The following is a 17,521-nucleotide window of genomic DNA, read 5'->3' on the forward strand; positions in this document are numbered from 1 at the left end:
AAAAAGGAGTGTAAGGATTGTAGTTGATCTTATCAGAACTAAACATCTACATTTTGGATGATAATATATGAATTGTAGGCTATATGTGACTCAAATCATGTGGAAACTGTTTTTTATTTGTGAGACTCTTAATGAGGTGGAACCGATACCAAAAATGGCTCGAGGCTATGTTGATACCTAATTTCTTTCGTCTCATGCCACTGTGACCTATCCTCCACATAAAACAAACAAACAAAAAAAACACTTAAATTTGTGTTGTTCCAAATGCAGAACCTATTTGGACTGAGAGTAGGTAAAATAAGCCGCCATTGCTGCTATACTTCTCTTCTACAGCATTTTTACAGTTGACTTTTACACGTGCAATCTTTGCTTAGACTCCTCCCACTCAATTCCACCCATCCCCCGCCTGCATTACTCCACCACGTGACCACCCTTCCCCCACCCTTGCTCTGCTGTTTACCGCCTCTCGTTTCCTGTGGCCTACTAGTCCAAGGTCCTTTGCTGGTACACCCAACAAAGCTAATCTGGTCGAGTAACGTTACAGTACCAAATAAGGCTACTTCAGATAATAACACGCCTTTGACTTAACGCAGTACAATACCAATCCATCAATATTAATATGAGACATATTACTTGCCTTGAAAGATGAACAATTATTCATTTAGTTGACAATATTAACAGTAGCCTACTTTAAAAGAGGGGATTGACGCTGTTTTGTCGTGGTGCACACAGCTGGTATGTGGACCGTCTGCTCTCTGTAAACCCAACCCCCACTGTAGGCTGCTCGCTGACTGCCAGAGTAGACAGACCCAGTGAGCAGCAAAAGAGGAGGAGACTGGAGGGCTGAGGAGGAGACTGGAGAGCTGTAGCGCACCGAGGACAGTCTGCAATGCATGTTGACACCGGTCTTGTTTTAGTGTAGGCTAGTATCCTGCCCGCGTTCGCTTGACTGTAGCTCAACCCTCGTTCTAATAAATGATAAAGCGGTCCGCGGTTTATGACCACTCACTACTGCACACACAAAGAGCGGGAAGCACGTGCGACGCGACGGAAGAAGAGAACGTGAACGTTACTACGTTACTGGGATATTCGCCGGACATCCAACCATCGGTAAATTGCTGCTTTCATGCTCATATTTCGAAGTTAACTAGCTAGCTAACAATAGAAAACTACAACATGTGTCAGGTGTTTAGTTCTAGCCAACTAGTTTTGTTTACTTTCCCTGTTTGTGTTACATGACATTTATGCTGTTGGCTGATGTTGTTAACGTTAACTAGCTAGCCATACTCGTGACACAGACTGGCGCCTGCTGGTAAACGACCGTTACTAACGTCGCTAGGTCATGTTGCTAGCTAGGCAGAATGTAGCTGAAACTACCAAGTACATTGTGCTGTCAGTTATCATTCATCATCGCAAACTTTAATGTGTAAACGTTTTGATGCAAATATACAGTTTTGCCATTTTTATTTTTTACATGAATGTATTAGCTAGCTAGTTTTGCCTTGTTGAAGTATAGCGGTGATCCAACTAGTGGATCGTTTTTTCTCACTTTCCTGACAAAATGGGATATTGAGTTTGACAGATGTCTTACAGTCACCAATACTTATTCTCAGAATTGTTTACCTGCAACGATTGAGTTTCAAACTTTTCATTCCATTCTAAAGGATATTGTACAAAATCGGCTTGATACCAAATTTTAAAATCTAAATGGTGCAAACTTGGCAATGCTCTCTAGGGGGCGCTACAACTTGAATCATGTTTTTGGCTTTTTTGGTGCTTGGGCAGGGGTCGACTACATTTAATAATACGATTTTGTGAAATAGACCACTTCTAATTCCCTGTAGTCTATGTGCCGGTTCTGCTTCCAATGAGTGATCAGAAAGCATTGAATTGATTTATCAATCCGATGTAATTGGGATTGTTTTTATTTTCTTGAAGAATAAACTTCCCATGTTAAAATCCAAATCATAGGCATTTCCTTCTGCTAAAGTTGTTTGTCATTGCAGCACCCACAGCCAGATTAAATTTAAGGGACTGTCTGCAGCTGTTAACTGGTCTCTGTTGGTAATCTGAATCCTAACGCTTTTGCCTGTGAATGCATCCTGTTTACAGTTGGTTGGCAAACATACTTAGCTAGGATAACGCATGTCTTCCCAGTCCAAAAAAGCGTTGGGCTGTTGGTAGGCCTACTGGAAGATACTGGGGTCACTCTCTCTCTGTTCCTCTCTGTTTCTCTCTCTCTCTTTCACACACACACACACACACACACACACACACACACACACACACACACACACACACACACACACACACACACACACACACACACATACAGGAAGAAATCACCGGGCTGAGTCAAGGGAAAAGGAGTGATTCCCTTATGGACTGAAACAGTCATATGCAATGCTTGGGTTTATACTTCAAATGCATAGTCATGTAGGAAGTTCCTTAATCGGACTGCAAAGTGGTTATTGCACTTAAACTGGCAAGTTTACTCCAAGTAAACTGCTTTAGACCAAGCATATCGGCTTCATCACGTAAGGAGAACTAGCTAGTCTCTTGGCCAGGCCTGTTAAAAAATGGCAGCCCTGGTGGCCATTTTGAACTGCTGCAAACAAATAGTAGTTCTAGAAAATGCCGCAGTGGTGAGGGTGTGGGGGAGGGGATAATTTAATTGAGTACACAACACAAGTAGCTGCCTTAGCTTTACCGCCTGAACACCAAATTATGAACGTAGAAAGTAGAATAACGATAGGTCTTAAAACTCAAATGGAACAGAGCAGCCATTGGTCTTTCCAGAGTATGCTTCACAGACATTTTGTCAGACATTCTGCACCTCCCCTGTGGCTCCTGAAAGTGGTACAGTCCTGCTTTGCTGTAATTTTCCATTCACTGTCTGTCTCTCAGTTTGTTCGCGGTGTAGGGGTTAAATTTGACTGGATAGTTGATCCAATGTACTTGTTTCTGTCCTTGGTACCGTTGTAGCCTACATATTGTTTATATTTAGGTTAGAAAGTGGCTCAGTTATTTTTCTGATCCCCGTCATCGTAAAGAAATCAAACTGGTTCTGAAGGTATTGGGTCTTAGAGTTGACCACTTAAAAGCCACTTTAATAGCAGATTTTCAGGAGGTCAGGATCCAATTGGTTCACACCAAGCATAAACTCTATAATCTCACCCACAGAGGAAATGGTACAGCCCTTCTGCCTGGTTCCCCTCCCCCACCTCCTCAGTCTCCCTGACTCCCATATGCCTGTGGTTTTGTGTTCACATGGCAAGAGTAGCTATTCATTGTGCTTGTCCCTCCCTCCCAACTGAAAAACGAGGCAAACTCTGGAAGGACCCACCCACTTATTTGGCTATTCACTCTTTTATTATTGTATATATTTGGAATATGACGTAATTTTTGTATCCTATTGATAGTGCATTTTAATTACTATTGATTTGGGACTTTTCAATTTTTAGACAATCCCTCCTCTAATTGTTCTTTTTTAGTTACTAGGCCAATCCGAGTTACGGTGCTTTGACCAATCAGATCTAAGGGATGATTGTGTTTTGTTTAAGCAGTTTGCGGAACCTTAATAATGGTTTACGATGCAGAAAATCTGCTTCTACTTTAATGGGACATCGTTTGAGGTTATAATTTCGCCTCTTGACTTATTTTTAAGGTCTGCACAGATGCTTTTTTTCACTACCTTTTGGTAGAAGGGGGTCTTTAAAGGCAAACTTGTGTTTTTTTATAGAATTTAGCCTACCCCGTTCCTAACTACTATTTGTAGGTGGTCATGCTAGGCTAGATTACGCAAGTCTAGTTAGAGTAGTCCAGATTTTGTAAAACCTAGCAGATTCAGAAGTCCTTGCTGGGAGATGGGTAGTAGGATAAGTATTTGGATGTGAGCGTATGTGAGGTTCCTGGAGACTTAAGGGTTCTCTAGAAATCTAAAGGTCTAAATAACGATTTAGAACAACAGATCAGGAAGAGAAAGCTGAATGATTTATCCCCTCCATGCTAAATAACCTCAACCGGTCTCAACTGGTTCTAGCTGGTTCCTGATAGCAGCCTCTGGATTGGCTACCAGCCTGACTGAGAGGGAGGGAGGGAGTGACGCAAATGTATAGTGCGCTCTTGAATCCATGTTAGGTTAGGCCAGTATATTGATGCTATGAGCATGCATAGTTAATTAGCAATCATCATTAATCAAGAACCATCTTTTTTTCTAACACACTTTTAGCAGTGGCTTGGCCTACATGCAAATCTGAGAAAATCACAAGTGCTGATTTTCAGAAAACCCATGGACTAGCTGGAGGGAAAGACACCAGACAAGCCTGCCATTAGCGGTCATGTCATGTTCTACTGCTTTCAGGACCCAGACAACTACAGGCCTCCTCAGAACACAGGGGTAGACCTACCTCACAGCCTTTTAACAGGCCAGTGAGCACAATAGACTACATTGTGGTCTTTAAAACGTTGCAGGTGACACCCAGGGGTACAGCAGTGCAGTGTTTCTCCTGCCTGTATGACTGACAAATCACCAAGAGCCTGGCTAGCTAGCTGTGCACCACTGGAGCTTATAGTTACAGTGATGTGAAGAATTTTCAGAAGCTGGTTACACAGCCGAGTTCTTTTATTCATTGAAATTATTCAGCCTATTAGTGAATCCTAACATGTACTGGCAAAAGGCTTGCATAATACATGCAATTTCAATGGCTAGACTTACAGCATTGACTTGCTCTAACTGCAAAGATGAATCATGGCAGGAGTCGACATGAAGACTTGTCTGATCTGTCTAAGGATCACTGATATGGTTGACTTCAATGTCTGCTATTGTAATCAGTCACAACAACCTCTGCATATTACCATATAGAAATGGGCTCTGAGGCCTGTGTGTATGATTTTTATTATAAAACTGGGCAAAAACAATCCTGTTTGACTGAATACATGAAGATGACATTTGATCAAAAATGGAATTTGAAATAAAAGCTTCAGTCACCCTGAAAATAAACATCGGTTAGAGAGCTAACCAGCACAATCAATAGTAAGGATAGCGAAAATAAGTAGCTGAAAAACAGATTATAACCTATATATATATAGTCACTTGTAGATTTCTACTGATAGTTATTCTGATAAGTGGGTGGAGTTGCACCTTTATCCCTGTGCTAGAATTGGGTTCTGTCTGTAGCTGCCAGGTGCTTTAGCCTTGCTTTCGCACAGCAACACTGGTGGCCATTTTGTGTTTCTGCAGGCAGTTCAAGCACAATCCATGAAAGAGGAGGGTGGGAGGATGGGCAGAGTGCAGAGCAGCCCACTGACTCTTAAGCTACCAGCTAGAATCAATAGTTCACTCTGCCTACTGTGAACTGATATGTTTTATAGAATATGTTAGTGAACGGTTATGGGGTTTATAAATTATATTTTGTTCTGTCTATATCTTGAGAGCTATGAGAGGAAACGCTTTTTCATGATTTGTGATGATTTTGCTCAGTATTTCCAATAACATCAGTGATTTAAAAATTTTGTGATGAAAATCTTTATTTTACAGTTCATTGTATTTTTTTCCCAGAAAGAAGGAAATATGAGTGACAGGCCTACATAAAACTAAAACATAGTGTGTTGATACTAATAGGGTTGGGTATTGTCACTGATCTACCAAAACAATTCGATTTCCGATTCGATATCGATTCGGTAAGGGATATTTCAGTTACAAGACCAATTTGGCTTGACATGAGATAGATTCTCCGAGAACTAAGGCTGTAAATTGTACAAGGAAGAACCCTCTAACCTTGTGCATTATTGGAAATATTAATGTTTACATTAAGAATTGACCCCAGAGCAGTAACATTAATGTACTCTTTTATTTAAGATGACCAACACAAGTTGTGCAACTCTACAGACTAGTATCACTATAGTCAGTGAGAGTGGCCAGTCTGGAGGACTGAGTGTCTTTCTGTGGACCTTTATTTTGAAACTTGGAAGTTAGCGAAGTTAACTGGAAGTTAGCGCCTTCCGTCAGCTAGCTAGCTAGCTAACTGATGGCTCGCTAGCAGTCTTCAATGCTAGCTAACGTCTGCTAATGATCAGACTGATGATTCAGATAATCTGAATGATTATATTACTAAAGTTTTAGCTAGCTAGCTAAATGATATGAACTAGCTACTGGCAGTAGATAGTTAAATTTATAAGCTAGAGTGTTAGCTACATAGCTAGCTAGCTCGGCTCTAACATTAGGCTAGATAACGTTCAAGGGATTTATGAATCGATTATCATTAATTCATATGAAAATCGATTTTGAATCATACAATCGATTCTTTCAACCGAGCCCTAGATACTAATACTGTAGTGTCTGACGTAGGGTTGGGTATCGAAAAACCAAATTATTTCGGTCTACTGAGGATCACATCGCTATCGCAGCTAGCCGATCACTACCGGCGTTGTTGTACAGGCAGGGCTGAAAATTAACTTTTTTGCTCACCTGCCAAGGGGACTGGTAGATGGAAAAAATCCACCGGCCAAGTATATTTTTTACCGGCCAAAATAATAAATTGCCTTTTTTACAGGTGTCGACTGTAGTAGCGCGACTGTACTCGACTGTAGTAGCGAGCGTCCTCTGAGGTAAATAGGAACGATTTTCTGTGCGCGTGTAGCCTCGCGTCACCAGTCTCTCCTAGTGCGCGAGGCTCTGCAACAGTCATGTGACTGAAAACTTTATTTGGTGCAGCGGGGGAGCTGTGAGCATGGACGTGGAGACATCGCGCGCATAATTTATTACATGACTATTGGTACAAACATTTAACCGCCAGCGTGGTGGATAGCCTCGAAATTTAGTCGCCAAATGGAAATTTTACCCGCCATTGGCGGGTGGCGGGTGTTCATTTTCAGCCCTGTGTACTATGTGCTAGCCAAGATGCCTTCTAAAGCTTGGTTATATTTTGTCTAAATTGACAGATGGTGTTAAACATTAGCTAGCTAACTTCCTAGAAAAGCATGCCACAAACAGTGCTGAGGGACGTCTAGTTTGCTAGCTAGCTGAGTTAGCTAGCTAGCTTTGTTCCTTGCTGCCTACTATTGGGTGTTGCTAGCTAGCTAGGTACAGCGGTTGACAGTCGTTCTCAACAAAACGCCATTAAACAACTCACTGGGAAAATTGTTCAGACCGGAGAAACAAGCTGCCAAATCATCGCTAAAGGGCTCTTCCCTAGTCAGGTCCACAGCCTAGCTAGCTACACTTTTGTGAGGGGTTCTCTGATCATGAATTTGTATGACTGCATAAATAACCATCAGTTGTGCAATTATGTAAGGAAAAAATAGAGGGAGCTGGAGCTGCTAAGAGTAGAATTGTTTTGCATGACCTTTATTTTGAAATTCATTTTAAGAATGCAACTGGACATGAGTTTGGTGTGGGCTCACACTGCTGAAGGTAGCGTGTCCTAAATTTAAACCATAAAAATGTCAAAACTAGAGAGATTTTTTCAAGGAGCGATTAGCAGTGGCAGCTTTGGATATTTGGGCTGTATAAAAAAACGCTTGCAGAATGCCAAGAAGAAATCTGTCATTCCAAGGAGAAAAGCGCACAACTGCACAGGTTGTTGGACTGGGTTTATTCAACCCGAGATCAAGCTACATCAAACAGGTTATACCCTCATCAAATAAATAGCCCTTATATCTAGTATAACTTTACATTAAGATACATTTTGTGGTTAATTAAGCCATATAACATAGAGCTTCTAGTACATTTTAAGTTGTTTTTTAAACCGGCCAAAATACAGAATAAATTGTCGAGTCACTGGTTGTGCGTTAAAGGGCGGTTCCGATCTATGCCGGTCGGATCGGTACATCCTTAATTTTTGCGTTTCTCTCACCCATATCAACATTGTTAGCATAGTTATCTAGCCAGCTGATAACGGAACGAGCTCAAAGCCACAACTTGTCGCGGCTCACATTCTCTACGCTACGATCGGCTTGTTGGTGCCTGGAATATTGTGTGCAATATGGCTGAATATTTATCAGATTTTGAGGATATAGAAGATGACTTAGAATATGATGGAAGACGATCGTAGCGTAGAGAATGTGAGCCGCGAGTGTAGCCTACGGACGGAGAATAGCCAGTCTGTGCGCTGTGCGCATGCGTGCTGGAGCAGGTGGAAGCTTTTATTTCGTTTCGAAAGATGTTTCTAAAGATCATATTACAGAGGCATGTGAAAACCACAAGCCCTCGCTCTATGGAAGTACAACTAGCGATTCATAAAAATAGATTGATGAAAACAACCGTTTCGTGGCAGAAAATAAATTTTTAGAAGCTGCATTCTTGGTGCCCCGTCCGCCGCCATTATATGGATATACTGGCTCGCGCTGGATTTTAAATTTCTTCTACAGGCCTCCGAATTACACCAAAGTTATCTCGGTGAGTCAAACGTCTTATAATATGCCGTAAATAAGGTCCAGGTTGTCGAAAAAGAGCCTTCTCCTTTAACATTAATGTAGATGGCAAATATAAAAAAAGTGTTATGCAAAGTGTCAGGCTGTCCACTTCTGTAATGGCTGTGCGCCTGCTAGCTTAGGTTTGTGTTGGCAAAGGAACGCTGTTGTCCGTTTATGGAAAAATTTGTATTAAAATAAAGGACCGGGTAGGCCAATATATGGCACTTCAATGGTTAAACTCACAGGATTGATTTGCTTGAACGGCAAAAATGAAACCATAGCGAAGAAGAGGCATCAGTGTGATCCATCTATCAAGAGTCGACATAAGGACTTGTGGTTGAATTCCAATGCCTGGTAGTTGTAATCAGTTACAACCACCTCCATTACATTGGTTTACAATGGGACTGAGTGATTCAATGGTCGTGGTGTAAACTAGTATGCTTTCACAGAGGAACCAGGGCTTATCCTGGAAAGTGGGTGGAGTTGCACCTTTATCCCTGTGCTAGAATGGGTTCCGTCTGTAGCTGCCAGGTGCTTTAGCCTGGCTTTCGCACAGCAACACTGGTGGCCATTTTGTGTTTCTGCACGCAGTTCAAGCATGAAAGAGAGGAGGGTGGGGGAGGGGCAGAGTGCAGAGCAGCCCACTGACTAATCTACCAGCTAAAACGAATAGTTTACTCTGCCTACTGTGAGGTGATATACACGATTATACACAATATGTGAGTGAATGGTTATAGGGTGCTAAATAACATTTCGTTGCATAACGTATCGTGAGAGCTATGAGAGGAAAAGTATAAGTTATAAGTTGTGATGATTTTCCTCTGTATTTCATTGACATCAGTCATTTAAAAAAAAAAATACAGTTTGTTCTTGACATTTTTACAGAAACAAAGAGATATGAGTGCAGATATGAGAGAGATATGGGCTACAAAATAATAAAAAGGAACAAATTGTAGTGTGTTGATACTGTATTGTCTGAGGCAGTGATTACTTTTTCTGTGGGATATTTCTGTATTTCAAGTGGAACAGCATCTATTCCACTTGAGCATTTCTTTTCAGTTCAGGGGAGTTGAAGGCCCATTTCAATTTTTGTCGGTTGGTTAAATTGTTTACCTCTCTAGCTCCCTCTCCAGTCAGGAGGAACCTCCCTGTTATCAGAATGGTTTAGTCCATGCTGGGCTGTAAGTTTCCACTGCACTGTGGTAGACTGCTAGAGTGGGGGAGGGGTGGTGCGTGAGTCAGGCTGTGCGCTTCTGTATTGACTGTGCGCCTGCTAGCTTAGGTTTGTGTGGCTAATGGAGCGTTGTGTTGTCTGTTTGTGGGAAAATGTAGGCTAAATCCTCACATAGTAAATGGCTAGGTAGGCCAATTTATGCAATTTCAATGGTTAGGCTCACAACATTGATTTGCTCTAACTGCAGTCATGAACCCCTGGCGAAGAAGAGACATCAGTGTGATTTCTCTGTATCAGGAGCCCACATAAAGACTTGTGGTTGACTCCAATGCCTGGTAGTGGTAATCAGTCACAGCAACCTCCACTCCATGGGCTTACAATGGGACCGAGTGATTTAATGGACTTGGTATAGACTAGTTAGGTCTATGCTTTCACAGAGGAACCAGGGCTTCCTGTCAGATGTATGACCATGTGAAAAGATCTCTGTCCTTGGGCTCTGAGGTCTATGTGTATGATGTGATGTGGTGGATATAAAACAAACCTGTAGGGCCAAATGCATGAAACTGGGATAAAAAACGGTTTGAAGTAAAAGCTTCAGTAACCCTGAAGAAAAACAGTTTACAACCTAATCACCTTTGTCGATTTTTTTTAAAATTACAGATGACTTTAAAGTGGATGGAGTTGCACCTTTATCCCTGTGCTAGAATTGGGTTCTGTCTGTAGCTGCCAGGTGCTTTAGCCTTGCTTTTGCACAGAAACACTGGTGGCCATTTTGTGTTTCTGTAGGCAGTTCAGGCACAATCCATGAAAGAGAGGAGTGTGGGGGAGGGGCAGAGTGCAGAGCAGCCCACTGACTAAGCTACCGACTAGAACGAATAGTTGACTGCCTACTGGGAAGTGATATGTTACACAGAATATGTTAGTGAAAGGTTATGGAGTTTTAAAAGGACCTTTTGTTGCATAATGTAGCCTATCGTGAGCTATGAGAGGAAAAGCTTTTTCACAGATTTTGTTCTGTATTTCATTGACATCAGGGATTTTTAATTCAATTTTTGAATTTTGTTCTGCAGTTATCCTTGTAAATACGAGTGATACGTAAAAAAAAAAGTGAAAATAGTAAAACTTGTAGTGTGTTGATACTGTAGTGGCTGAGGCAGTGATTACTATTTTTGGGGGCAATTCCTGTATAAAGTGGAATGGGATCCAACCCACTTAAGCATTTATTTTCAGTTCAGGGGAGTTGAAGACCATTTAGATTCGTGTTGGTTGATTAAGTTGTTCACGCCTCTAGCTCCCTCTCCAATCAGGAGAAAACCCTATGACCAGGATGGTTTAGTCCGCTGGGCTGTAAATTTCCACTGTCCTGGGGGAGGCTACTAGAGTGGGGGAGGGGTGGTGGCAGGTGTGGCGGGCTGTGCGCTTCTGTATTAACTGTGTACCTGCTAGCTTAAGTTTCTGTGGGCAACGTAACGCTGTGTTGTCTGTTCATAAGTTTAAAAAAATCCTAAATATTGGCAAAGGGCTCGGTAGGCCAGTATGCGGTTTCAATGGTTAAACTCACAGCAATGATTTGCTCTAACTGCAAAGATGAAGCCCTAGCGATGGAAGAGACATCAATGTGATCTCTCTGTATGAGGAGTCGACATGAAGTCTTGTGGTTGACTCCAATGCCTGGTAGTTGTAATCAGTCATAACCCCCACTAGGTGGGTTTATGATGGGAGTGAGTGATTTAATGAACTTGGTAGACTAGTAGGTCTATGCTCTCATTGAGGAAGCAGGGCTTCCCACCAGATGTATTGACCATATGAAAAATCTCTCAATCCTTTTGTAACATGGGCTCTGAGGCCTATGTATATGATGGGATGTGGCTGTTATTAAACAAACATATTTGGCTGAATGTATGAAAATGGGATCGAAAATGGGGTTTAAAATAAAAGCTTTGTAACCCTGAAAAGAAACTAGAGCTAACCAGCACAATCAATGGTAAGGACAATGAATGTGACTGGAAAAAAAACAGGTTATTACGGAGTGACCTGTTTGTAGATTTTTACTGATAGTTATTCTGGAATGTTACACCTTTATCCCTGTGCTAGAATTGGGTTCTGGCTGTAGCTGCCAGATGCTTTAGCCTTGCTTTCGCACAGCAACACTGGTGGCCATTTTGTGTTTCTGCAGGCAGTTCAAGCACAATCCATGAAAGAGAGGGGGGTGGGGGAGGGGCAGAGTGCAGAGCAGCCCACTGGCTCTTAAACTACCGGCTAGAACGAAGTGATATGAAGTCCACCTTCTGTGAAGTGATATGTTTTGCAGAATATGTTAGTGAACGGTTATGGGGTTTTTAATTATATTTTGTTGCATAATGTATCGCTAGAGCTATGAAAGGAAAAGCTTTTTCATGAGTTGTGATGATTTTGTATTTCCACTGTCATCAATGATTTTTGCGATGACATTCTTGATGAACGTTTTTGTACAGCTTATTCTTGTATAGTTTATTCTTGTCATTTGTCATAAACAAGGAAATATGAGTAATGTATAATGTAGACATGTGTAAAAAAGAAAAACATGTAGTGTTTCGATATTGTAGTGTCTTGAGGCAGTGATTACTTTTTCTGTGGGCTATTTCTGTATTTGAAGTGGAACGGTATCTAACCCACTTAGGCATTTATTTTCAGTTCAGAGGAGTTAGAGACCATTTTAATTTTGGTTGGTTGGTTGGTTGGTTAAATTGTTCACCTCTCTAGCTCCCTCTCCAGTCAGGAGAAGAACACCCTGTTACCAGAATGGTTTAGTCCGTGCTTGGCTGTAAATTTCCACTGGCCTGGGGGAGACTGTGCTAGAGTGGGGGAGGGGAGGTGCTAAGTGTGTCAGGCTGTGCACTCCCGTATTGACTGTGCGCCTGCTAGCTTAGGTGTGTGTGTTTAAAGGAAAGTTGAAAAACTACTGAAGAAAAAGTACTGAAGAATTATCTCATTTAATACATTCTTGATGTTAAATATGGTCACAGGGACATTTTGTCCTTTAAAGGGGAAAATAGCTTTGCCTACTTTGCGGGTTTTGACTACTCTGTGTTTGTCAGTCTGCTGCCAGTGTCCCTGTGCTGACTAGTTTCTACTGATGAGGTAGTGATTGTGACTGAGTACGCGCGCACAGCAAGTACAGAGCACGCCACGCGATGCTGAACCAGATGGAACAGTCCTAGCTGTCCCCTCCCCCTCTCCCTGTCTTTTTTCAACCTCTGCCTCTCCTCAGTTGCTAGCTCCCTCGATCACAGCAAAACAAATCACGTGTGGAACCTCTGTCCAACGGAAGAAGGCCTGCTCATCAAGCCTAGACTCCTGACAGGTCCATTGCTATTTCCTTTTTAGAGGTTTAGTCCATGTTTCTATTGTTTCTCTTTCATTTCAACCTCTAACTTAATCACTAACAGTCAGTTAACGTTTAATCGATTTTCATATTATCGTTTTATTCTGTTAACTGTTTGGTTGCAAGACTGTATAGGAGAAGGGTGCAAAAATGTAAAAGTGACAAAAAAAACATGTGCATGTACAGTCATGTTCTGTTTACAGTCAAGATTAGGGGCAATGCCAATTTTTTGAATGGAGTTATTTGGGAATGTAAAAGACTGGAATACAGAAATTGTAACAGAAGGGGAATTACACAAATCACTACCTGGTGGTGCCTCTTCCCTAATTAATTGATAATTGACACACCTGTGGCTTGGAAGGTTGACGATTTTGGATTCTTTCCAATTTAGTGAATTGTCAATTAGCATATTTTCAAGCAATCCATCCTCTTTGGAGCAGTGAAATGCAAAAAAAAAAAAAAAGTACATAACGTGCAACATTTTGTGGAAAAAGTCACAGTACGAATTTTACTCACATTTTGACTTTGAACATGGATGCCCGTTTTCTGTCTGTTAAGCAATGTAAAAGCGGCAACTGATTGTTGAAATGTATGTCACCAGGCAGAGGGTGCAGGTGTAATGAGCCTCACCGTGATATGGGAGGACTGCAGATGGCTCCAGGCCTTACTCGGTGGATGAAAGCACTGACTGGAGGATTCTGAGGCTCAGAATTGTTGTTCAGGTCATATGTGCCTTAAAAAAGGCAATGCTTTTGAACCAGCAACAGAATAGTATAATATTCGTCAAATAACCAATCTGAGATCTTCTCACCCAAGTCGAAAAAATCTATATGATTAGCTGCGATCAGCAGCTCTATAGCTCACTCTGTCACTGTCAGTTGGTCGGTTGGTCGGTCGGCCCACAAAAATGTCCACAAAAGTGCAATGTTGTCTACAAAAGCATTGTAGCACCACAACTGTTACTAATCCACTAATTAGACAAGAGAGGAGAAGATTCAGACAGAAAATGCTTGTAGCCTGTTCTATAGCTCGTACGTGGTCGCAGCTATATCAAATTTGCGCTTGTTGGTCTTTCTATAGACAATATTCTCTTGCTCTCCGCGGTGTCATACTGATGATTCGGAGAATGGTGACACTACTGGAAGGATATTCGTAACTCACTTCAATCACAGATGTTCCCATGTAGTTACACACCTTATTGCTGTGGTGTTGTATGGAGCTTGAGGGAGAGGATGAGCAGTGAACAAGACAGGCGGCCTCTGGTCAGCTATGACAAGCGCCAACTAGGAACTGTGCTAGAAAAAAAGACAGAAGACCTGAACTGAGGACAAGATAAGGATCACATCTTTTTTCCCACACTGGTGTAGAGGAGACACAGCACAGTCTAGACCTGCTGTATCATAGACCACTAATTCTCCTAACACATGCTGAGGATTAGCTTTGACCTGGATCTGGGAGTCGGTGAAAGTTAAACTGCACCCAGTGCATTTACCCCAACACACAGTAGTGACAACATTTTAGATTTATAAATGGATTTATGGATATTTACTTTTTCTAAAAGCAAATGTAATGTAGAGTTAATTTATTTACAGAGCAAATGAGTTATGCTGGTGATGCAACTTGATATGTGGCGCTACCGTGGAGACGCATTGAGTTGGCAGCTCATGAGAGGCCAGCCTGGCTGTGCACACAGCAGGACTGGCAGCCATTTTGTTTCTGCATACATGTAGACCAGTAGGTCTGTTTTTTCATAGAGGAACCAGGGCTTCCCGCCAGATGTATGACTATGTGCATACAAATCTGTCCTTTTGTAACATGGGCATGTGTATCATGGGATGTGGCAGTTATAAAACACACGTGTTTGGCTGAATGTATGAAAATGGGATCAAAAATGGAGTTTGAAGTAAAAGCGTCAGTAACCTTGAACAGAAACATTGGTCAGAGAGCTAACCAGCACAATCAATATTAAGGACAGTGAAAATGAGTGGCTGAAAAGTAGGTTAAATAACCTAGTCACCTATTTCTAGATTTGTACTGATAGTTAATCTGGAAAGAGATTGCTTGCTTTCGCACAGCAACACTGGTGGCCATTTTGTGTTTCTGCAGGCAGTTCAAGCACAATCCATGAAAGAGAGGACGGTGGGGGAGGGGCAGAGTGCAGAGCAGCCCACTGACTAAGCTACCGACTAAAACGAATAGTTTACTCTGCCTACCGTGAGGTGATGTTATTCAGAATATGTTAGTGAAGGGTTTTTAAATTACATTTTGTTGCATAATGTATCGTGAGAGCTATGAGGAAAAGCTTTTTCATAAAGTGTGCTTTGTTATTTCCACTGTCATCAGTTATTTTTTACATTTTGTGATGAAAGACTTCGTTCTACAGTTTATTCTTCTACAGTTTGTTCTCATTTCTCCAGAAACAAGGAAATATTAGTGATACGTAAAAGAAAAACATGTAGTGTGTCTACTGTAGTGTTTGAGGCAGTGATTAGGCTACATTTCTGTGGGCTATTTTTGTATTTGAAGTGGAACGGTATCTAACCCACTTAATAAGCATTTATTTCAGTTCAGGGGAGCTGGAGACCATTTTAATTTGGTTGGTTGGTTGGTTGGTTAAATTGTTCACCTCTCTAGCTCCCTCTCCAGTCAGGAGAAGAACACCCTGTTACCAGAATGGTTTAGTCCGTGCTTGGCTGTAAATTTCCACTGGCCTGGGGGAGACTGTGCTAGAGTGGGGGAGGGGAAGTGCTAAGTGTGTCAGGCTGTGCACTCCCGTATTGACTGTGCGCCTGCTAGCTTAGGTGTGTGTTTAAAGGAAAGTTGAAAAACTACTGAAGAAAAAGTACTGAAGAATTATCTCATTTAATACATTCTTGATGTTAAATATGGTCACAGGGACATTTTGTCCTTTAAAGGGGAAAATAGCTTTGCCTACTTTGCGGTTTTTGACTACTGTGTTTGTCAGTCTGCTGCCAGTGTCCCTGTGCTGACTAGTTTCTACTGATGAGGTAGTGATTGTGACTGAGTACGCGCACAGCAAGTACAGAGCACGCCACGCGTTGCTGAACCAGATGGAACAGTCCTAGCTGTCCCCTCCCCCTCTCCCTGTCTTTTTTCAACCTCTGCCTCTCCTCAGTTGCTAGCTCCCTCGATCACAGCAAAACAAATCACGCGTGGAACCTCTGTCCAACGGAAGAAGGCCTGCTCATCAAGCCTAGACTCCTGACAGGTCCATTGCTATTTCCTTTTTAGAGGTTTAAGCAATGTCTCTGTTGATTTGCTCTGCTATGTTCTTTCATTTCAACCTCTAGCTTAATCACTAAGAGTCTGTTAACTTTTAGGACCTAATAGATTGTCATGTTATTATAGTTTTATTCTGTTAACTGTTTGCTTGAGACAAAAAGGGAAGGTGCAAAATGTAAAAGTGACAAAAAAAGCATGTGCATGTTGTGTTTACAGTCAGGATTAGGGGCAATGTCATTTTCAGAATAATGGAGTTATTTGGGAATGTAAAAGACTGGAAAACAACAGACAGAAATCGTAACAGCAGGGGAATTACACAAATCACTACCTGGTGGTGCCTCCTCCCTAATTAATTTATTAAGAACACACCTGTGGGTTGACTTTTGGATTCTTTCCAATTTATTGAATTGTCAATTTGCATATTTTAAACCCATCCATCCTCATTGGAGCAGTGAAATGCAAAGATAAATGGAACATTTTGTGGGAAAAGTCACTACAAATTTCTCTGTGTTTTGACTTTCAACATGGATGCCTGTCTTCTGTCTGTTTAGCAATATAGTGGCGGGGCCACTGCAGATGGCTCCAGGCCTTACTTGGTGGATGAAAGCACTCATTGGAGGATTCTGAGGCTCTGGGTTCTGTTATTCAGGCCATATTAATTTTGGTGGTAGGCCCCCCTAAACTAGTGGAGCGGGTAGTTCATGGATATGGTGTCGACGTGTCATCATAGACACACACAGTAACGCGTTATTATTATCGGTGCATTTCTCTACACTGAGCAAATTAAACTAGTAAATTATGAGTAGAAATTAAACGAGTCCACATATATGTAAATATAAACTATATTTATTTAAAACATATTACTACAAAAAATACATTTCCTGCAGAAAATGTATGTGAATACTGAACATGAACAGCTGAAAAGAAATTGCAAAATGCAGTCTAAATGTGAACTAACTTGAATGCAACACAATTTTGTCCACCACACATAGCCTAGCTAATGTTAGCCTACATAGTTACTAATATCAGAAGACATAGACTAAACTGTGGTTACATCACGTGTAGCTAGCTACAGCAACCAAAAATATTTTCATTTTATCATCTCTCAGTCCCAGACAGAAAATGTCCACTAGCCGCGAAACTAATTCTTTCGCTATGTCAAACTCCTGTGACTTATGCTAAAAATGTTAGCGATGTTAAAGTAAGCTTTTTTTCGCATAAATGTTTTCCCCATCAGGTGGCTACTAAGCTATTTTACGCTCCAGGTTTTAGGCCTGCCCACCATCCCGCTTCAGAAAAAAGAGGGGAATAAAAGAACCAAAGTG

At 41.5% G+C, this 17,521-nt stretch overlaps 1 protein-coding gene across 1 annotated transcript in view; it reads left to right on the forward strand.

Annotated features, from left to right (window-relative positions):
- The first annotated feature begins 911 nt into the window (after positions 1-911).
- The window catches only part of atf7ip (activating transcription factor 7 interacting protein), a 34,109-nt gene continuing 17,499 nt past the window's right edge, over positions 912-17,521 (forward strand). Inside the window, exon 1 of the mRNA XM_084441218.1 lies at positions 912-1,110. The gene's annotated coding sequence lies outside the window, so the exon portion shown is untranslated. The remainder of the gene's footprint in view (positions 1,111-17,521) is intronic.

Source organism: Borostomias antarcticus (assembly GCF_949987555.1).
Source record: "Borostomias antarcticus genome assembly, chromosome: 7".
Taxonomy (NCBI): domain Eukaryota; kingdom Metazoa; phylum Chordata; class Actinopteri; order Stomiiformes; family Stomiidae; genus Borostomias; species Borostomias antarcticus.